The following is a 22,062-nucleotide window of genomic DNA, read 5'->3' as shown; positions in this document are numbered from 1 at the left end:
TGGGAGAAGTGGAAGAGTGGGACACGACAGAATGGCTTGGGACTTTTTCAAATCACACAGATTTTTAGGGAAAAAAGTGAAAACCTCTTGATCTCTGAGACCAGCTCCCTGCTTCCTCAATCAATGTGCAATCAGGACTAGGCCTTTATAGTGCTTTCTACATACATAGAAAGTTAATGAATAGAGTTCCCATTATGGAAATAAATGAAGACCACCCAAATAAGAACAAGCAAAGGCTATTTATTCGGAGCTTGCTATAGCAGGGGAGTCAGCCACCTTCACTTGTGTTTGGCAGAGACTCAGTCAGGCAAAGGAGAGGGAAAGCTTTACAGTGGAAAAAGGGAAGGCTTCAGTGTGCCCTGATTGGAGGCTGTTGGCGTGAGGAAGCTGTAGGCACCAGAAGCGGGACATTCCACATGATTGGTTAGGGGTGCATATTTGGCTTTCTCCAGTTGGTCCAAAGATGGGAGGAGGGGAAAAATCAGGGAAGCTGTCAGTTAATCAAGTCCCAGCTGTTTTGGACCAATTGCTACAGGGGTGATTGTTTGACTTCCCAGGCTGGTTGCTGCAGGTTGTGGGTCAGAGTTCTATTTTTATTTATGTTCTGGCCTTTCAGTCTGTATATCGAGTCTCTCACCATAGATAATTATTTATTCACAGGGACTCTTTATGCATCCTGAATAGGATCCTATTGTCTGTTGCATATTGCAAACAATAGTTTCTCCCAGACTTTTTTTCTCATGTTAAAGTTTTACATTTTCATATAATCAAATCTTTTTCTTTATGACTTTGGGAATTTGTAGCTTTCCTAAGAAGGCCATCCTCTTTATAATATTACAGCATATGTCTCCTAAATTTCCTTTTAATGTTATGACAGTTTAAAAATAGCTTTGTAATCCAGATAAATTTTATTTTTTCATAGAGTGTGAAAAGGAACTATAGCTTTATTTCTATGGCTATCCTTTTCCAAATGGATAGCCATTTGGAATTATACATTCTTCTCCCATTAACTCAAAAACCCATCTTTAACAAATACTTGATTCTGATATATACCTGTGTTTGCTGCTGAACTTTTCTCTGCTCTTTGGATCTATTTTTCTGCTTTAATTACTAGAACAACACTATTTATTTTGAAGACAATATCCTTTTCATTTCAGTTTTGATTTCTCTCTTTAACTTGACTCATTGAGAAAGGAAGTTTTTAAATTTCAATTTTTGTAGGCTTTTTTTCCTTTAACTATTTTATACAGTTATTGCATCACAGTATGAGAATGTGGTCTGTATGATTTCTGCTTTCTGATTATCGAGGATTATTTTGGTCTAACATGTCAATTTTTGTAAAGTTCTTATAGGTTTTTGAAAATAATGTGTATTTTCTGTTTCTTGGATTAAACGTATATATTCAATCTTGTTACAGTAAACCTCAAATCCTCTATGCCCTTTCTGTCTTGAACAGTTTCCAAGAAAATTACGTTGCATTCTCTTGGTATGATTTTGGATTTGCTGATTTTCCCCTTGAATATCTAGCAGCTTTTGGATTATATTAAAGCAATGTGATTAGCTGTGTAAATGTTCATGACTATTACAATGTCTTGGTGGATGTTGCACCTAATAAATATCTTGGGTGTCTCTTTCCCAGTTTTGGAAGGCAAATCCATAATTGGGAGGTAATTGGAAATCAAAGTGGTGACTAGATTTGACTTTTTTTTGTGAGGAAGATCAGCCCTGAGCTAACATCCATGCCAATCCTCCTCTTTTTGCTGAGGAAGACTGGCCCTGAGCTAACATCCGTGAAGATCTTCCTCCACTTTATGTGGGATGCCGCCACAGCATGGTCTGACAAGTGGTGTGTCAGTGTACGCCCAGGATCCGAACCTGGACCGCTAGCAGCAGAGTGTGGGCACTTAACCACTACGCCACCAGGCGGGACCTAGACTTGATTTTTTTTACCTGGACACAACTGGGTCTCATAGTCTCCTCAACAGAAAACATCTCACTGAAAAAGTCCTTCTGTTCTTGAGATGCAACAGCCTTCTTCCTAGGACCGTACTGAATCCATATAGCCCCAATGGGTCACCCCTCCCCCAATGTTTCCACGCAGCCCATTGCCCATTTATTTATTTAGTTTTAGACATTTAAGACAATTCATTAGAAAACCATCAAGTTTGCTGGGCTTTTTCATCTTGGTAATGTTCTTCCTTTTATGCTCTTACTATTATGTATTGATTTTCTAGGTCAGGCTCTCCAGTACTGAGTACCTTTTACTGTGCACTCTTTGTACTATCTTTAGATAAAAATGTTGAGACAGGGAAAAAAAAGTGGCCATCTAATTGCTGTTAGGTTGCTCTTTGAATTGAGATTTCAAGCAGTCAGTGAAATGGTCCCTGTTTTCCACCAACCTGGAAGTCAATGTTGTAGCTATAAAGTCTGGAAATCCTCTCTTAATTCCAAAATGCTGTAATTTCTAGGTAAAAGAAGAGATATGGAGGGCTCAGGACTGTACTAGGGACTGTGAGTGCCACAGCCACACACTATGATCTTATGGGACAGACTAGTTTACACGGATCTTTTTTTCTTTTCAATAGAAGCAATCAATTAAAAGTATAACTAATGAAATTAAATGTGTATAATGTTAGCAGGTTTCAAATGAATAAATTCTAAAAATGCATTTGCTTGTCAGGCTATGTGTCTTGGTTTTTTTATTCAAAAGATATAGGTATCCATAAACTACTATAAATAGTAGAGGACACAAAAGAACCTGAGGAATATTCCTTCAAGGATTTAACAAATGTCTTAGGGAGAAAACTCTCTCCCATAAAGACCATTAGAAAATAGTAGAATACAGTGTAGAATCAACTGCTAATATAAACAGTATTATCTATAAGCTTTCTTGAAGTTCAGAGAAATTTTATATTTTTATATAGATACACTTTGATTACCCCAGACATAGCTTTTTCAGGCAAGATGCCTCTTCCCATCCCTATAATTTAGAGCAGGCAAGGTAATTTAAGCAGTTTGGGAGCAAGTAACATTCCTTCCCTCAGTCTTGGAGTCTCAACCTTTTCCATCTGTGTGTAAAAAAAGGCAAGCCTGCATTGATTGGGTGGCAGCCATTTGCCAGGTACTTTTATGTTTCTGTTTCACTTTATCTTCATCACAGACTTGTGATGTAAGCATGAGGATCTCCATTTTACAGATGACAAAACTGCAACCCAGATTAAGTTTCATGACTGAGGTTACTGAGCTGGGAAGCAGCAGGGTCAGGGCTCTGTACTAAGTCAGTGCTCCTGGTCTTTCAAAATCATTATCGTGCCTTTGTGTGAGATTGCACACGTGCTAACAAAAGCATTCTGGACACTGTTCAATCAATTTTTCCATATAAATGCTTAGAAAGCAGATACTTTATCTTTTCAGAAAACTATATGTCATCCTTCAGAGTAATATGCTTGTGTAACTCTTCTTTAGATCTTTTCGTGACCATTAGAACCAAAGGAGGAAAATAAAGAAAGGATCCTCAAAATCCCTCAGCAGGGTTGCCAGATTTAGCAAATAAAAATATAGGATATTCAGTAAAACGTTAGGGATATACTGATGCTAAAAAGATTATTCATTGTTTAGCTGAAATTTGAGTTCAACTGAATATCCTGCTTTTTATCTGGCAACATTATCCCTTAGCCCAACTTTATAATTTCATCATTCTTTTCAAAATAGCAGATTTTCCTTGTTAGATATTTAGTTTCATTTTCTTTCCTATAAGCCCTGTATAAGAGAAAAATAGATGGGAGAATTGGTCAATAGATGCTTATCAAAAGGAGGAATTTTGTTTGGATAACTGAGTAATCAGTTCTTTGTGCATGGAGTATTAACTCTAAATTTCATCCCTGATTCTGAAAATTTTTGACTGATGTCAAAACCTAAGTGACTTTATCTGACAATAATTTTTCTATTTCCTTGGCAAAATGTCACAGATGAGAATACAGGGAGGTGGGAGGGACAGCTATGTCATGTATTACACTTGTAGCTATACATGTGTTAAACTAATATATTATGCTGCAGAGTCATGTTGGTGATCACAATCTGTAATGTATGGTTAGTTAATTAAATGATGCAAAATCAATCTGGAAAACTTGCCAAGAATCTGTGGTCAGTTGGAGGTAAATACACTTGGGAATCTCAGACAAATTCATTGTCAAGACTGCTATGACGTGAGTATTAGACTTCACCTGTGGTTTTCAAACACAAGGAAAACAATTGAGCGTGGGTGAATGTATAATCACAGAAAGATGACCTTCTTATTTTTAAAGGATAAAAACTTCATCAAAAACTTGAAAATACAGTTTCTGAATGTGGTGGAAAATATAGACCATGGAGAACACAAAACAAGACAATAATGGAAGAAAAAGCTCCGGTTCTATTCAACATCCACATATGGGAATTTTTTAATGCATATATCACCCTGGAAGACACATTTTTGTTATTTTCATGACATGTTCCTGCACACTGTTTTAGCTATTTCTCTATTAGTTATTCCCTGTGAAAGAATAGGAATGTAAAGCTGACAGAGACTGCAAGGTGACCTGATTCAGCTCCTCTAAAGAGTACAGAATAATGGCAATTCATATTATTGTTTAATGGAGAGAGGTGAGAATGGGAGTGGGGGGATGGAAGGACGAACACGTAGTTATAAAATTTTTTTTAACTAATTGTTAAAAAGTTCCAATGAGAGAGATATGTGACCTTCAATATCAGTCATTCAAGTATCCCATTTACCTGACATTTTTTCTTAATGCTTCATTAAAATCTCTTTGATTACATTGTGAAAACAATGAATATATCATTCTTTTAAAATAAATTGTAAGATAGTTTCTCCAGAGAGAGGTACTTTGTCTGGCTTTAGATAAGGGAAGATAATAGAGCTGTACTCCCCAGATGTGATAGGATCATGGTGCTCTGTTTCTTTTCAGTCTATGCTCACTTTCAAACATAATTCAGCATTTTTTGCTTCCCAAAGAACAAATCCAATTCCACAGTGCATTACGATTATTGTAGGTGTTAACAAGATTTAGTAGTAAGATAGGGAAGTGAATTGACATTGCCCACCAAAAAAAACCAAACTTAATGAAATAAAATTCTGCGTTAAATATTTCAGAACTTCACCATCGTTTCTCCCTGGCTGCCTCATCTTTCTACTTTGTTTCTCCCTCCCCATCTAAAACCTCTTCCCTTTCTGGACTAATGTTACTCTCACTCTCAGCTAGCGTATCCCACTCAGCAAAACCACAGCCCTGTAGACAGTGGGCTCCATTTCCCTTGGAAAGTGCTCTATCACTGATTATCATTGAACTCCCCCAAATCCCCTGGAGTCTCACCTCCTACACACAGTGGCTTTCCAAGTATTCATCAAACAAAAGAAGTTTTTTCCTCTCTGGTAACCAGACTCAAGGTGGCCCCCAATGATTCTTGCCTCTTGGTATTCACTGTTCCTGTGTAGTCTCCACCTACAATGAATCATGGCTATCCTGTATGACCAAGAGAATATGGTAAGAGTGACAGTGGGTGACATCTGAAGATAGGTCATGAAAGTCATTGCAGCTTCCACTTTGGTCTCTTGGATTACTCACTGTAGGGGAAGCCATGCCTTGAGGACACTTAAGCAGCTCTGTGGAGAGGTCCATGTAGAGATGAACTGAAGTCTCCTGCCAACAGCTGGCGCCTACATTGCCAACTATGTGAGTGAACTATCTTGAAGCAGAGCCTCCAGTCCCCATCAACCTTCAGATGACTGTAGTCTTAACTGACACTTGACGGCAACTTGTTAGAGATCTAGACCCAGAACCACCCAGCCAAACTACTGCTGAATTCTTGATTCACAAGAACTGTGAGAGAAAATGATTATTATTTTTTTAAGCCACTAAGTTTTGGGTAATTTGTTAGGCAACTGTGAAATAGTGAGAAATATATATATTGGTCTCTGCCGTAGTTCCTGCTAACACTTGGTCTTTGACCCTAGTTCCTGACACAGAGCTCCTAAAATGTTTGTAATTTCCTGAGGGATAGAAGTGTCTTTTGTTCTAATGAGAAGACTCTTAGTGGGCTCCTGGATGGAGGCTGGTCACCAGAAAGATCAAGCTGTGATTAGGAGCTTAGGACTTTTAGCCCCATCCCCCATTCTCTGGAGAGGAAAGAGTAGCTTCAAATTGAGTTAATAATCAATCATACCTACATGATGAAGCTTCCATAAAAATTTTTATAGTATGGAGTGTAGAGAGCCTCTGGGTTGATGAACACATCCATGTGCTGGGAGAAGGTTGCACCCCAACTTCATGGGGACAGAAGCTCCTGTGCGCAGGACCCTTCCAGACTTTGTCCTATGTATCTCTTCATCTGGCTATTCATTTGTATTCTTTAAAATATCCTTTGTAATAAATTGGCAATAGTAAATAAACTGTTTTCCTGAGTTCTGTGAGCCACTCTAGTAAATTATTGAGCCAGAGGAGGGGTCGTGGAAACCTCTGATTTGTAGCCAAGTCAGACAGAAGTTGTGAGTGTCCTGGGGGCCCTCTACTTGCAATTGGCATCTGAAGTGGGGGGTAGTCTTGTGAGACCAAACCCTTAACCTGTGGGGACTGTGCTAGGCTCTTAGTGTCAGAATTTCTTGTTGTGGATAACGCACACATCTGGTGTCAGAAGTATTGTAGTACAGTAGAGTAAACAAAGGAGTGTTTTTCCCATCCAGCAACAATATATAACTAATATTACATTCTTAATTGAGGCAGTGATTCTAACACTTACTCAGGTTTGAGGTATGAAGAATGCTTCAGGATTCACAGTATTGGATGACTGCTTTATTTCTTATCTTCTATCATGTTTTCTTAATAAAACAGTATGGAGAAACCCAGAAAACTATTACCCTGAGTTTCTAATGGATTAATTGTTTAAAGTATATTCTATACAATACTGGAGACAATAAAGCATCATAGTTAAGAGAATGGACACTGGAGCCGTAAAAACTAGATTCTACATTTTCCAGCTATGTGGCCTTGGGCACATTATTAATGTAAGACCCAGTTTTCCTTCTTGTAAAATATTCAGTAATCACGAGTACCTCATGGAGATTTGAAAGGATGAAATATGATAATGCATGTTCTTTGTACGCTTCATGGTTTGTAGTGGATGCTCAATGAATGTTGGCTATTACTGAGCTTTCAATATTAAAAGTATGTCTGTTCTGATTACATTTAAAATGGAAATTTGGCAGATAAAGGATAGAAGCTCAAACCCAAATCTTGCCAGCATGTTATTTTTTGTTAATGATATTAACAGGATCAGAATAACTTTCTATTCATCTCGACAAGCTCACAGACAACCCACTAACACTGTGAACTTGGGTGTTGTGGAATGCTCATTGTCCCTAACAATGTCAATGTTGGGGTAAAGTGCCAGCTGGAAAAAATTTAACCAGGGATACATCTTCCATGTTTTTATGTTACATTTTATGTACGTTTAATATAACTGATTTGCATGGAAAAATCTTGCAACCATAGAATATTCATGAAGGTGGCTTCTTCTACCTCTCATGCTTTATTTACTGGGTTTATTCATTCTTCCATCACACGCACACAAACACGCACACTTATTCTTCTCAAAAAATCATTTATTAGTTGATTTATTGGTAGTTGTGAAGCTCTGTTGGCTAGAAGATGTCACTGATCATGAGTTTACTTTGTAAACCTGGGAAAGAAACTGTCGTAGAAAAGGACTTGGAGAAGTAGCCAAAAAAAAAAAAAAACAAAAAAAAAACCTCTAATAGAAAATGCCACATAGAAGAGAAAAATCATAATAAATGAAAATATGGAGAGCAGGGCAAACCACAGGGAAATGAGTGTTTGGTGTGAAAAATTAGTTTATAAATGACTCAAGGACAAGCCCTTTACAAGAATTTCTTATGACTGTCACTAGCACTTATATTTCATCTTGTTTCCCTTAGTAAATTTCTTTGAGAAAAAGAAAGTTATTCCTAATTAACAGCATAAAAGGAAGTGAAGTTTGGTTTGTAGGTACCTTAAACATTTACCATGAGCCTTAAGTGCTTACTGTTTACAAGCATTGGCTTAATTTCAGTTTGCTGGCTCTACATCCTTGACACTGGAACTTGAAAAAGGGTTACATGTTGAGAAATAAGTTAATTATCAGACTTCCCAGGAAAACAGAGGAGCTTACTGCTTAAAAGATCCTATGCCATCACTGAGATACAGCTTTTCCATCTGTATATAGAAATTAAATTATTAAAAGAAAGGCCTCTAATTACTAATCCGTTGAGTTGTTAGGATAAAAGTAAACAAAACTTTACCTAAATAAAACAGATGTTCACTACATCAAATGCACTGGCAGAGGAACAACTCAGTGAGCGTGGTGAAAAACGACAGTGACACGGTATCATAAAAAGAAAATGACAGTTCTCCAGAAACCAGACTTAATGTCATGGAAGATTGTGATCTGATAGAGAATTCAAAATAACTGTCATGAAGAAACTCAATGAGCTACAGAAAGGCAGTTTAGTGAGCTCAGGAATAAAATCAATGAGTAGAAGGAATACTTTATTAAAGAGACTGAAGCTCTAAAAAAGAACCAAACAGAAATTCTGGAGGTGAAGAACTCAATAAATGAGATGAAGAATGCATTAGAAAGCATTGGAAATAGAGCAAACCATATGGAAGAGAGAATTAGTGAGCTCAAAGATAGAAATCTAGAAATGATTCAGGTAGAAGAGGAGAAGGAAATAATGTGTAAAGATACACACACCCCTCTGTTCATTGCAGCGTTATACACAATAGCCAAGACGTGAAAGCAACCTAAGTGCCCATCAAGGGAAGAATGGATAAAGAAGATGTAGTATTTATACACAACAGAGTGCTACTCAGCCATAAGAAATGATGAAATCCAGCCATTTGTGACAACATGGACGGACATGGAGGGTATTATGCAAAGTGAAATAAGTCAGAGGGAGAAGGTCAAATACTGTATGATTTCACTTGTTAAGTAGTAGATAATAACAACAAACAAACACATAGAGACAGAGATTGGATTGGTGGTTACCAAAGGGGAAGAGGGAGAGAGGAGGATGAAAGGGATAATTAGGCACATGTGTGAGGTGATGGATTGTAATTAGTATTTGAGTGGTGAGCATGAGAACATGATGTAATCCATGCAGAAATAGAAGTATAATGATGTACATCTGAAATTTATACAATGTTACCACAATAAACCAAAAAAAAAAAAAAAAGAAATGCACATTAAAAAAAAAGGAAGGATATAATAGCTGAGAACTTCCCAAATCTGGGGAAGGAACTGGACATACAAGTCCACAAAGCTAGTAGAACACCTAATTATCTCAATGCAAGAAGAATTTCTCTGAGACACATTATAGTAAAACTGTTAAAAGTTAATGATAAAGAAAGAATTTTAAAGACAGCCAGGGGAAAAAAGACCGTAACCTACAAAGGAGCCCCCATTAGGCTATCAGCAGATTTCTCAGTAGAAACCCTACAGACCAGGAGAAAGTGGAATGTCATACTCAAAGTATTGAAAGATAAAACCTGTTAGCCAAGAATACTCCATCCAGCAAAGTTTCCTTCAGATATGAAAGAGAAATAAAAGTTTTCCCAACAAACACAAGCTGAAGGAGTTCATCATCACTAGACCTGCCTTATAGGAAATGTTGAAAGGAGCTCTTCTACCTGAAACAAAAAGGCAAAAGTACACAAAACTTTGAGTAAGGTGATAAATAGACAGACACAACCAGAAAATTGCAACTCTATATCAGAGTAGAATATTAAAGACTTAATTATAGCATAAATATTAAAGGGAAAAAAGCATTAAAAATAACTATAGCTAATTCAATTTGGTAATAAATTCAAAACATAAAAAGGGATAATTTGTGACAATAAAAACATAAAAAGGGAAGAGGAAAAGGATGGAACCTGTACAGGCCAATGAAGGTAAGATGCTATCAGCAAAAAAAGGACTATTTTACCTATGAGACATTTTATACAAACCTCATGGTAACCACAAAACAAAAAACTAGAGCAGAGACATAAAACATAAAAAAAGAGGAAACCGAAAAACATCATAGAAAACCACCAAACTAAAATGGCAGACAAAAACACAAGGAAAAAGAAACAGTGGAGATAAAGAGCAACCAGAAAACAAAAGATAAAATGGCAGTACTAATTCCTCATATATCAATAACCACTTTAAATGTAAATAGAGTGAATTCACCAATCAAAAGACACAGAATGGCTGGATGGATTAAAAAACAAGACCTAACTATATGTTGCATCCAGGAGACTCATCTCAGCTCTAAAGATAAACAAAGGCTCAAAGTGAAGGGATGGAAGATGATACTCCGAGCAAATAGCAGACAAAAGAAAGCAAGTGTAGCCATACTCATATCAGACAAAATAGACTTCAAGCCAAAAAAGGTGATGAGACAAAGATGGACATTATATAATGATAAAGCAGACAATCCATCCCCTTAATGAAGACATAATATTTATTAACTTATATGCATCTAACATAGGAGCACCAAAAATATATATAAAGCAATGATTAACAGACCTAAAGGAAGAGATTGACAGCAACACAATAATAGTAGGGGACTCTAACACCCCACTTATATCAATGGATAGATCATTCAGGCAGAAAGTCAACAAGGAAACATTGAGCTTAAATGAAACATTAGACCAGATGGACTTAATAGATATATACAGAACATTCCATCCAAAAGGAGCAGAATACACATTCTTCTCAAGTGCACATGGAACATTCTCAAGGATAGGCCATATATTGGGAAACAAAACGAGTCTCAATAAATTTAATTAGATTGAAATCATATCCAGCATCTTTTACAAACACAATGTTATGAAACTAAAAATCAGCTACAAAAAGAAATCTGGAAAAATCACAAATATGTGGAGACTTTACAACATGTTACTGAACAACTATTGGGTCAATGAAGAAATCAAAGAAGAAATCAAAAAATACCTGAAAAAAAATGAAAATGAAAATACAACATACCAAATCTATGGGATGTAGCAAAAGTGGTACTAAGTGACAACCTTATAGCAATACAGGCCTACCTCAAGAAACAAGAAAAATCTCAAATAAATAGTCAAACCTTACACCTAAAGGAACTGGAAAAAGAAAAAACAAAGCCTAAAGTCAGTGGAAGGAAATAAATAATAAAAATCAGAGCAGAAATATATAAAATAGGACTAAAAAGACAATAGAAAAAATCAATAAAACTAAGAGCAAGTGAAAGCTATAAGACATTGTTGAAAGAAATTGAAGAAGACACAAAGAAATGGAAAGCAATTCTGTGCTCATGGATTGGAAGAATTAACATTGTTAAAATGTCCATATTATCTAAAGCAATCTACATATTCAATGCAATCCCTATCAAAATTCCAATGACATTTTTCACAGAAATAGAGCAAAAAATCCTAAAATTTGTATGGAACCACAAAACACCCTGAATAACCAAAGCAATACTGAGAAAAAAGAACAAAACTGGAGGAATCACACTCCCTGATTTCAAATTATGCTACAAAGCTATAGTAATAAAAACAGTATAGTATGGGCATAAAAACAGACACACAGATTAGTGGAACAGAACTGAGAGCCCAGAAATTAACCCACATGTATATAGACAACTAATTTATGACAAAGGAGCCAAGCACATACAATGGAGAAAGGAAGTCTCTTCGATAAATGGTGCTGGGAAAACAGTACAGCCACATGCAAAAGAATAAAACCCTTACCACTACCTTGTACCATACACAAAAATTAACTCAAAATGGATTAGAGACTTGAATGTAAGACCTGAAACCATAAAACTCCTAGAAGAAAACGTAGACAGTACACTCTTTGACTTTGGTCTTAGCAGTATCTTTTTGGGTATGTCTCCTCATGCAAGGGAAACAAACAAAAAAAGTAAACAAATGAAACTACATCAAACTAAAAAGCTTTTGCACAGCAAAGAAAAACATCAACAAAATGAAAAGACAAGCCACCAAATGGGAGAAAACATTTGCAAATTATATATCTGATAAGAGGTTAATATCCAAAATATATAAAGAACTCATACAACTTAACAACAATAAAAACAAACAACCTGATTAAAAAATAAGCAGAGGATCTGAATAGACATTTTTCCAAAGAAGACATACAATGATTGCCAATAGGCACATGAAAAGGTACTCAACATCACTAATCATCAGGGAAATGCAAACCAAAACTACAGTGAGATATCACCTCAAACCCATTAGAATGGCTATTATCAAAAATACAAGAAATAAGTGTTGGAGAGGATGTGGAGAAAAGGGTACTCTTGTACACTGTTGGTGGGAATGTAAACTGGTGCAGCCACTATCACAAACAGTATGGAGATTCCTCAAAAAATTAAGAATAGAACTACCATATGATCCAGCTACTCTGTTTCTGGCTATTTATTTGAAGAATATGAAAACACTAATTAGAAAAGACATATGCACCCCTATGTTCATTGCAGCCAGCCCTGGTTGTCTAGTGGTTACGATTCGGCACTCTCACTGCCACTGCCGGGTTTCCTTTCCCAGTCAGGGAATCATACCACCTATCTGTAGGTTGTCATACTGTGGTGGCTGCGTGTTGCTGTGATGCTGAAAGCTATGCCACCAGTATTTCAGAAACCAGCAGGGTCACCCATGGCAACAGGTTTCAGTGGAGCTTCCAGTCTAAGGCAGACCAGGAAGAAGGACCTGGTCACCCACTCCTGAAAAACCGGCCATGAAAACTCTATGAACGGCAGTGGCGCATTGTCTGATGTAGCATCAGAACAGGAGAGGATGGTGTAAAAAAGACCTGGCAGGGTTCCACTCTACTGTACACGGGGTCACTAGGAATTGGAATCAAATGGACAGCACTAACAACAACAACAAATGTTTGTTGCAGTGTTATTTACAATAGCCAAGATATAGAAATGACTTAAGTGCCCACTGACAGATGAATGAAGATACACACACACACACACACACACACAGCCATAAAAAAAGATAAAATCTTGCCATTTGCAACAACATGTATGGACCTTGAGGGTATTCTGCTAAGTGAAATAAGTCAGGTGGAGAAAGACAAATACTGCATGATTTCACTCACGTGGAATACAAAAAAAAAAAACCAAAATAAATGAACAAACAAAACAAAACAAAAACAAACATGTAGATATAGAGAACAGATTGGTAGTTACCAGAGGGGAAAGGGTAGGGGTAAGGGTGAAATGGGTAAAGGAGGTCAATTGTATCATGATGGATAGAAACTAGATTTTGGTGGTGAGCATGCTGTAGTATACACAGAAGTCAAATTATAATGTTGTACACATGAAACTTATATAACGTTATAAACTAATGTTAACTTAGTAAAAATAAATATTAATGATAAAGCAGGATAAACCAACCAAACAAAAAAGTATGGTTACACTAAAGACTAGTGTCTCTTTTCATCTAAATCTTGGTAAGAGCCTTGTGGTTCTCATAGACAAGAATGAAGAAGAAAATGCAATTCTGCCTGAATAAGAATAAATCTCTTTTATATCCAATCATTCTGACTTTATTCTATTTTCTATTAGTGAGGGTTGGGTATCCTTCTGGTAATCTGTTGGTTGCCACTTTTTAAAGAGGTCACAATAATGCATCCTGGAACAGGGACTGAATCAGAGGCCCTCTCAGCAGCAAATCTGGCAGGCTGGGAACCCCTCCCCCAGTGGAGCAGTGGGCAAGAACAGGGTCATTATAATATAAGACAAGGTCTGAAGCTCAGTTTTCCTTCAAAAAATCCCCTGCTGTGCTCACTTCGGCAGCACACACACTAAAATTGGAACGATACAGAGAAGATTAGCATGGCCCCTGCGCAAGGATGACACGCAAATTCATGAAGCATTCCATATTAAAAAAAAAAAATGTCCTGCTTTTTATATGGAGATCTATGTTGAAGAGAATAGTACAGTGTTTTTACACTGGGGCAACTGAGGTTTTCTATATGAATCTGTGATTCTTGGTTCAATCCTTAGAGAATGTCCGGTTGAATCCTTTCTGACATGGGCTACTCCAAAGGGATATCCCTACATTTATAAATCTTAAGATCTGGAATTTTAGTGATTTTGTAAAAGAAATATGCAGTTATTGGATTTTTTTAGCATATTTTGTTTTGTATAAATTAATGCTACTCAATTTATGGTCAGTTGGATAGAATATGTAAGTATTTAGAATGATACTAGTATTAGAGAACATCTTTGAGAATTTCATAGATGAGAAATTGTGTTTTCTTTCTGTCTCAGTGCATTAGGAGGACATGTCATGGCCCCACCAGTGGCAATGACTCTCGGTAAGTATAACATGGCTCCACACCTATGCTGGTGGGTATGTTCTCTTCTTAGTTGATTTTGATCCATGCTCTCCCTCAGACAATTTGAACATTACTGTCAAAGTTGATCTGTTCAACTCATTAAAGTCTTGCCTCCTTAATTCTTGTGTTGGGATTTGGCAGGTAATAATGATAACTAATGGGAATTTATTGAAATGAAAATCATTTTCTTTACTTCTGTTTATAAAAGTTACTAATGAAGTTCAAAGTCAATTTTTGTTTTATTAGAGGAAAAATCGTTTTAAGTTTATTTTTACATGACTGGGAAAGATCAGAAATATTTCAGTTGTATTTTATCTGAATTAATTGCTTATGTGGAGAACTTGCATTTTCCCCTATGACAAAGTAATTCCTGTGTTTATGCTTTATGTCCCAAATCCTAACATCAGATTTAAAAGATGTATTTCTTAGCTGATATCTTTGGTGGTTTATCCTTAAGAAAATATTATTTGTCATGAGTGATTCTGCTTAGTCTCTTTGGTTTGTCTAGAAAACATCCTTTTATTTACTTGAAAATAAACAATGAGGACAAGACCATTATGATACTATCAGACAGTAACTTTTATAAGCATATGAATTAAAATATATACCAAACTTTTTTGAAAGGCATAAGAGTTTTTAATGCAGTCTGCTTTGCATTCACCCAGCAAAACTCCTACTGTATGTACAACTCAGTATTTTGAGTACCACTGAATATTGCCAGCGTTTCTGAATATTAGTTTTGAATCTTATATTGTGGATGAAATTAAAAATCTCGCAGTTGGTTATGTAACTTATAGTCATAAATCTGAGGTGTGCAAAATAAATGCAACTTTATTTTTCAATTCTGAACTCAGGATAGAATGGCTTCTGTTTCTTATTCTGCCTAATAGTAGAAAATGTTTATCTAGGTACTTCCAGGTCATCTGTGTTACTTGTAGATTCGTTCTCAGTCTCTTGGGTAAATACTCGGTCAGGCTTCCTCCACCTGCTTCTTCTCCCTCTTCCCCGAGGGGTGAGCAATGTCCAGTGGTGGGATTGAGGGGGCAAGTGTTCTCATCCCTAATGTGGAAAGGCACTTGAGCATCTTACAAAGTTGAGTGTGTGTCTGTGTGTGTGTGTGTCTGAGTGTGTCCACTCAGGGAGCAAAGTATCCCTGCTTACTGTCTGACTCTGTTGTTAGCAGTGCCACTTTGGATTGGATTGTAAAGGATGATTTGATGAAATGTTGTATTTTGGAATACAAATTGTGAATTTACTTTAAAAATCCCAGAGTATGTAAGGTGGTTAAGGAGATTTCAAGTTCCTGGTTACCTTTTAGTTGGGAAGTTCCAGGTTAGTACTGGAGAGAAAGAGACTTTTGAGGGAGGCTGATGTCTCTATCAATTTTAAGATAAGATGACTTGAGTAATCAGGATATATATACATATTCATATATATTCATGTATTCATATGAATATATATTCATATATATTCATATATATGAATCTACATATTGATATACACACTATGTTTCTATTATTTGAACTTATGGTATTTTTATTTGAATTTATATATGTTTGAAATTTTATGAGATTATGTATAAGTGTATATATGTATCCTATACTCACACAAAGCAATTAATGCTATCCGTTTTAACATTTTCACCATTATTCAACATGTTCAGGTGAAATATGTTTTTGGAATACAATTTGTTTGGAAGAGAACTTTTGTGAGACTCCCGTGAATAATCTTTTCGCTTCCCCATTGCCGTGCTGTGAAATCCATAAATGAAGTGTTATAGTCTTCCCACTTCTCATTCACATTTGAACAACTGCACCCACTCACCCCAGAAGTGTTTCTGGTGGAAGCTGTGATGAATGTGCCGTTGCCTCCCTGGCCCCTCCATTGTCCCTTTCAGCACCACCTCTCCTGAGGCCTTCGGTGTCCTCTGAGGATCAGGGGCCTGGCTCAAACATGAGTGTGTCTTGTGGGTTTCTGTACTTTAGTGTGTGTGTGCCAATGGAGACAAAGAGATAAGAGGGCAGTGAGACCCTGAATAACACGAACACATTGCAAATTTGCAGTCAGTTGGCTGCAGTGGAAAATTCCCTGAGGAGCTGTAGCCTCATCTTCTAAACTTAGTTCAGCATGCCCGGTCTCAAGAGGTGACATACTCTACCCCACACTCCAACACCTCAGGCTTTGAGGTTTCTTCGCTGGATTTTACACAAAGGAGGAGAAAGGGAACACTATCAACACTATCTTGCCTTAATGGACCTCTTAAAGATCAAAATTATAGAGAGTTAAGCCTGCATGGATGCCTTGGGGTGACAGAAAATTTCCCCTTGTCTTCCTGTTGGAATCTAAACCCTTAAGATACAACGTAGTCTTTTTTGAAATGTCAATTTTTCCTTCCTGGCATGAAAATATAAATCATTAGTACTCTATGTAAAAGGGGCTTTTTCTATTCCCCACTCAAAAGTCTAAAGGTTTATTTGTTATTCCTAAAAGAGTGTGGATTTTGGAGTTTAATAGTGTCTCTAATCACTCCAACCTCATTAGTATGTTTAGCGTGATGGCACAAACTGGCGGGCAGGGCTTCTGTAAAGATTACTTGATATAATATCTGTGAAGGAGCCTGGGTGCCCTTACTCCAGGAAAATGTGAGTTAAGGCTGGATAAAGGATGCCCCTATCCTCTTGTTACCCATGTCCTGGGGACTTTGAAGGGTTCTGTGTGCCATAGCCAATTGATAGTTCTAGTCTCTGACCCACTAGCCCCACTGCTCCCCACGGTCTGTAAGGGATCTAGAAATGAAGGTGACCATGGTAAAGCCTGTGCTCTTTTTTCCTTTTAGACATCCACGTGCCTATTGTTGATCCCCACACACACCCACTGATAGTAAACAAGCCTGAATGGATACAAGTACCTTAAGGATTAAGCACAGAGCAATGTTTCCTGGCAGATTTCAACAGTGCATTGCCATGCAGAAGGCTCAAATCTTCTTTGCTCTGCAAATCATTTTGCCTCCTTACCTGAAGAGAGAGAGAGACTTATATGCCCTTCCAGTTTTAGTACCTTCAGCTATAAAATGGTTACTAAGGGCTGGCCCCGTGGCTTAGTGGTTAAGAGCCCGTGCTCCGCTACTGGCGGCCAGGCTCGGATCCCAGACGCCCACTGACGCTCTGCTTCTCCAACCAAGCTGGGGCCGCGTCCCACATACAGCAACCAGAAGGTTGTGCAACTATGACATACAACTATCTACTGGGGCTTTGGGGGGAAAAAAAGGAGGAGGATTGGCAATAGATGTTAGCTCAGAGCGGGTCTTCCTCAGCAAAAAGAGGAGGATTAGCATGGATGTTAGCTCAGGGCTGATCTTCCTCACAAAAAAAAATAAATAAATAAAATAAAATAAAATGGCTACTAAAATAATTGCCTTCTAAATGAATCTGTGAAAATAAATGAGACATTGTCAGCAATAAATAGTGAATTTCAGCAGAAACAGTTTCTCTAATCAGAAAAGTCAATGAATATAACTAAAAATGTGAGGAACCATCCCCTTTAAATATTTTGGATATATATTTATGAAATGTATTTATGGCAATGATGTCACTTTTTCTAAAGTCATTTCTAAATCCTTCCTTAAAGCTTAGATCCACACAAATATATGTTTATGCCATGGCCAAAAAAAAAGGGGGGGGCCGGCCTAGTGGCATGGTGGTTAAGTTAGCACACTCCGCTTCGGCGGCCTGGGGTTCGCCAGTTCGGATCCTGGGTATGGACCTACTCACCGCTCATCAAGCCGTGCTGAGGCTGCGTCCCACATAGAGCAGCTAGAAGGGTGTACAACTTTGACATATAACTATCTGCTGGGGCTTTGGGGAGAAAAAAGGAAAAAAGTAAGAAGATTGGCAACAGATGTTAGCTCAGGGGCAATCTTCCTCAGAAAAGGGGGGTGGAATTCTTGTTATTACTTACATCTAGGGAAAAACTAAACACATTTATGACTTAGGATCTATTTAAATGTCTATTCTCATTGCTAATAATTTGTTTATTTAATGCAAAATATTCTGCTTTCACTAAAATTTTGAATGCTCATAGGAATTTAATAACAGTGACTCAAGTTCAATTAATATTCTAAATATTTATATCTGTAATAAAGGAAAGTAGTTTTGCTTAACCTTAAAATTGTCTGCCTTTTTAATCACAGGAATATAAATTGAATGCTGATTCATGAATTTTCTGACTATTTTCCCTGATATGGTCATTGTCCACTGTTTTGTCTTTAGCTGTAGCACATATTTAAAAAACATTTGCTTCTGCCTTTGTTAGAAACCACATACAGAAACATATTAACTAAGCCTGGTTGAAATAGGAGCTACTTGAAATGAAACACTTTTTTCCTTTCTCATTGCAACTAATGACCTAATTAACGTTAAGCCACTTATACAAGAAAATTTTTTTTAAATTAAGTTTTGATATTAGAAGTATAAATGAGTTTAAATTCATGCATTGACTAATTATGTTCGTAAGTCCATGTACAGCTCAAGCATTTGGCCAATATGATGAAGTTCAGACGTATTATAGTGTTATTTAAACAAATTCAATATGGAGATTTCTCATTATTTATAATATAAGAAGACTTTTACAATTGTAACCTTAAAAATTTTGCCATGTCTACTATTTACCATGAATATTCTTCATTTACAATCTATGTGTATAGTCATTTATATCAAGACTGTGTATTACATACTTCTCTGGGCTGAGCTATTTAGGCTAGCTTTCTTGGGAGGTGAGGTGCCTATCTCCTTACATATAAGAACATTTAGAAAGCTCTCAGGCTGAAAAATATCTCCCTCTTTGGCCTGCAATTTCAGCTTTGATACAGATTCGTTCCTGACATTCTGATTCTCTTTAATATAATTCTGATTCAAGTGCAGTATTCCAGAGAAAGTGATATAAGTCATTAATATCCATTGACATCATTGTACTTATCACAAGTCCTTCCTAACTGACAGTTAGTTGAGAGCAGAGTCCTGACAAAGAGGATATAGTTGGTAAGCTTTGAAGCAGGGGGTTATAGAAGGCTCTTCGGGAAGTCAGCACGTGAACTCACAATACAAAGGGTCAGCCCTGAAGACAATGTCTAGTGACAACTCTGGGACACAAAATAAGTTAAATTCAGTCTCTGCACTACCCCAAATTTCAATCTAAGACATAAAACTTGTATATGGATAGACATCTTAAGCATTTAACCGTTCCATTGAATAAATACGTATTCACATTATGTCATTAAAGGGGCGATATAGTCTCTCTACTCTAGTAGACATCTACTTATTCTAGTAAATAAACCAGGAATAATGGGAATACGTATTTAGATCAGGCAGATTTGGGGAGAGACCCCCATAGTTTTTCAGAGGTAGGGGGCAAGGCTTTAGGCTGTATGTGCTGTTGGAGGAGCTGTTTGTTTGAAGAGAGGAGATAGAAGTGCTTGGCTTAGGGAAGGTGAAAGAAGAGCTCTGGTTGTGAGATGGTAGAAAATGAGCTTACATTGTGCCAAACAAAAAGCTGCAGGTACAAAACTGATTACACCTGCATGACATCAAACATACTAAATTTATTTTTTACTTCAATTCAATTTCTAGTCTAGAAGAGTATTTCAGGACCAACCTTTTTGATTGGCTTTTTATGAGTCATCTATGTATCTTGCCTTTCCTATAGCACACTTCCCCATGCTTTTCTTAATCACCAATGCAGAGGGAGAAAAAAATCTTACACAATTTTTATAAATCATCAGAATTCTCAAAGTTCTTTCCTTGGCTGTTGGTATTGTCGACTGGCATAATCATCAGTTAGTTTCCAGAAAAAATGGGTTTAGCAGATGAACTGTCTCCCAGGATGTAAATTAGACACAAGGATAATATCTGGTGTGGGAGGTCCATAAATATTGGGACAGGAGATCTAGTGTATATGGAGGGTATTTGGGATTTTCTTCCATGTGAATAACCTAAGCACTGTTCTGATAAATATTGAAGAGGTCTTCATGATATCCAAAGTTTATTCCTACCCGATAATGCTAAGATTTTTCCTACTGGAATGAAAGTAGTCTAGAGTTTCTATCTCTTTGGTGTTGCCCAAGTTTTAGAGGCCCTGAGACTTGTAGATAGGCACTCAGTTGTATTAATAATTTCTAGCTGCAATAGTGTGATTTTTTTTTGAGTACGTAGATCTGAAAGTAAAATGATTTAGTCTTATGCCATTCATTGGCTCTGCTAGGGAGCTTGCTATTTATTTGGAAAGAATGTATCCATGGTGACCAGGACAGTAATAAGTAGGAAAGTTTCTGAACTGGCACTGAGCCCATTTCTCCCCCTCGTCACCAGATAAACTCACACCACAAGTTATCAGCAGAGTTCAGTGTGGTTAAAGATGCCCAGTTAAAACCCACCAGCACCATGCAACTGAAAACATTTCTTCGTCTCAAGGTTTTTCCTAAGTTCAGAAAGACGTAGCCTTATTTGAATTATTCTGAAAATGCTCTTCAACACTAAGGCTAGCATCAAAATACATAATCAAGCTTGGGATCTCTTTCTTTCTATTTGGATTTGTTTTCTCTGTCTGCCATGCAGGATGATAACGGGCCTCCATTAACAATCATGGCTCATATCCCATCTTTTCAGTTCTGATGCTAATCACGGCAAAGCCTCAGCAGCCTCTTGAAGCACTGCTGAGCAATCCATGTTCAACTGTGACTGGAATTCTAAAAGTAAAATATAAAGACGATGTTTCCAAATAGCTTATCAAGAAATGTTTCCACAGATAGTACAGTCCAATTTCAGCAACTCTTAAGGATGTGACATTTCAGTTATTTATTTTCCTATTCTTCCTTCCTTGTACTGGTTTGCAAATTCCTGTGATCCTTAGTATTGATATTCATTGCTGAAATTAGAGGCATCTATTATCATTCGTTTAGATGAGGAAAATATGGTTGTTGCCCTCAAAGTGTTTATAGATGAGTTAAAACAGGGGTAGGGGACCTAAGGCCTGTGAGTCATATTTGGCCAACCACCTGTTTTTCTATGACCTGTGAGCTACGGATGGTTTTACGTTTTTAAATGGTTGGCGGAATATCAAATGAAAAATAATATTTCATGACACATGAAAAATTATATGAAATTCAAATTTCAGTGTCCATAAATAAAGTTCTATAGGAATAGAGACGTTCATTTATTAATGCATTATCTATGTCTGCGTTCACGCTGCAGCAGAGTTGAGTAGTGGATACAAAGACCACTTCGCCTGCAAAACTGAAAATATTCACTTCTATCTGGCTGTTTTAAGGGGAGTTTGCTGATCCCTGAATTAGAATATAAGATAGTAAGTTCTAAAATGCAGAGGTAAAGAAAAGGCTGCCCTGAGGAGGAAATGAGTCACTGCCTGGGGTAGTTACATTTTCCACACACAATTATTAGTGCTTAACATTTTTAAGACATCTCATATTTGTGGAGTTTTTTTCCATCAATAGTATTTAGCCATCACAACTAAAGCAAGCTAAGGTGACTCCACAATTACAGTGAGTCAGAAGGAAATGGCTCTTCCTACTGTGAATGAGGCTTAATAATAAAACTGGATCCATAGGACAGG

At 37.0% G+C, this 22,062-nt stretch overlaps 1 non-coding gene across 1 annotated transcript; it reads left to right on the top strand.

Annotated features, from left to right (window-relative positions):
- The first annotated feature begins 13,878 nt into the window (after positions 1-13,878).
- LOC147917281 (U6 spliceosomal RNA) lies at positions 13,879-13,985 on the top strand. Its single transcript, XR_015552106.1, has one exon. It is a non-coding gene; the product is annotated as a U6 spliceosomal RNA (small nuclear RNA).
- Positions 13,986-22,062: the final 8,077 nt, after the last annotated feature.

Source organism: Ceratotherium simum, chromosome 4 (assembly GCF_057802395.1).
Source record: "Ceratotherium simum simum isolate JZ-2026a chromosome 4, ASM5780239v1, whole genome shotgun sequence".
Lineage (NCBI taxonomy): Eukaryota > Metazoa > Chordata > Mammalia > Perissodactyla > Rhinocerotidae > Ceratotherium > Ceratotherium simum.
The sequence above is the reverse complement of the archived record's forward strand: the minus strand, read 5'-3'. Positions and strand labels throughout refer to the sequence as shown.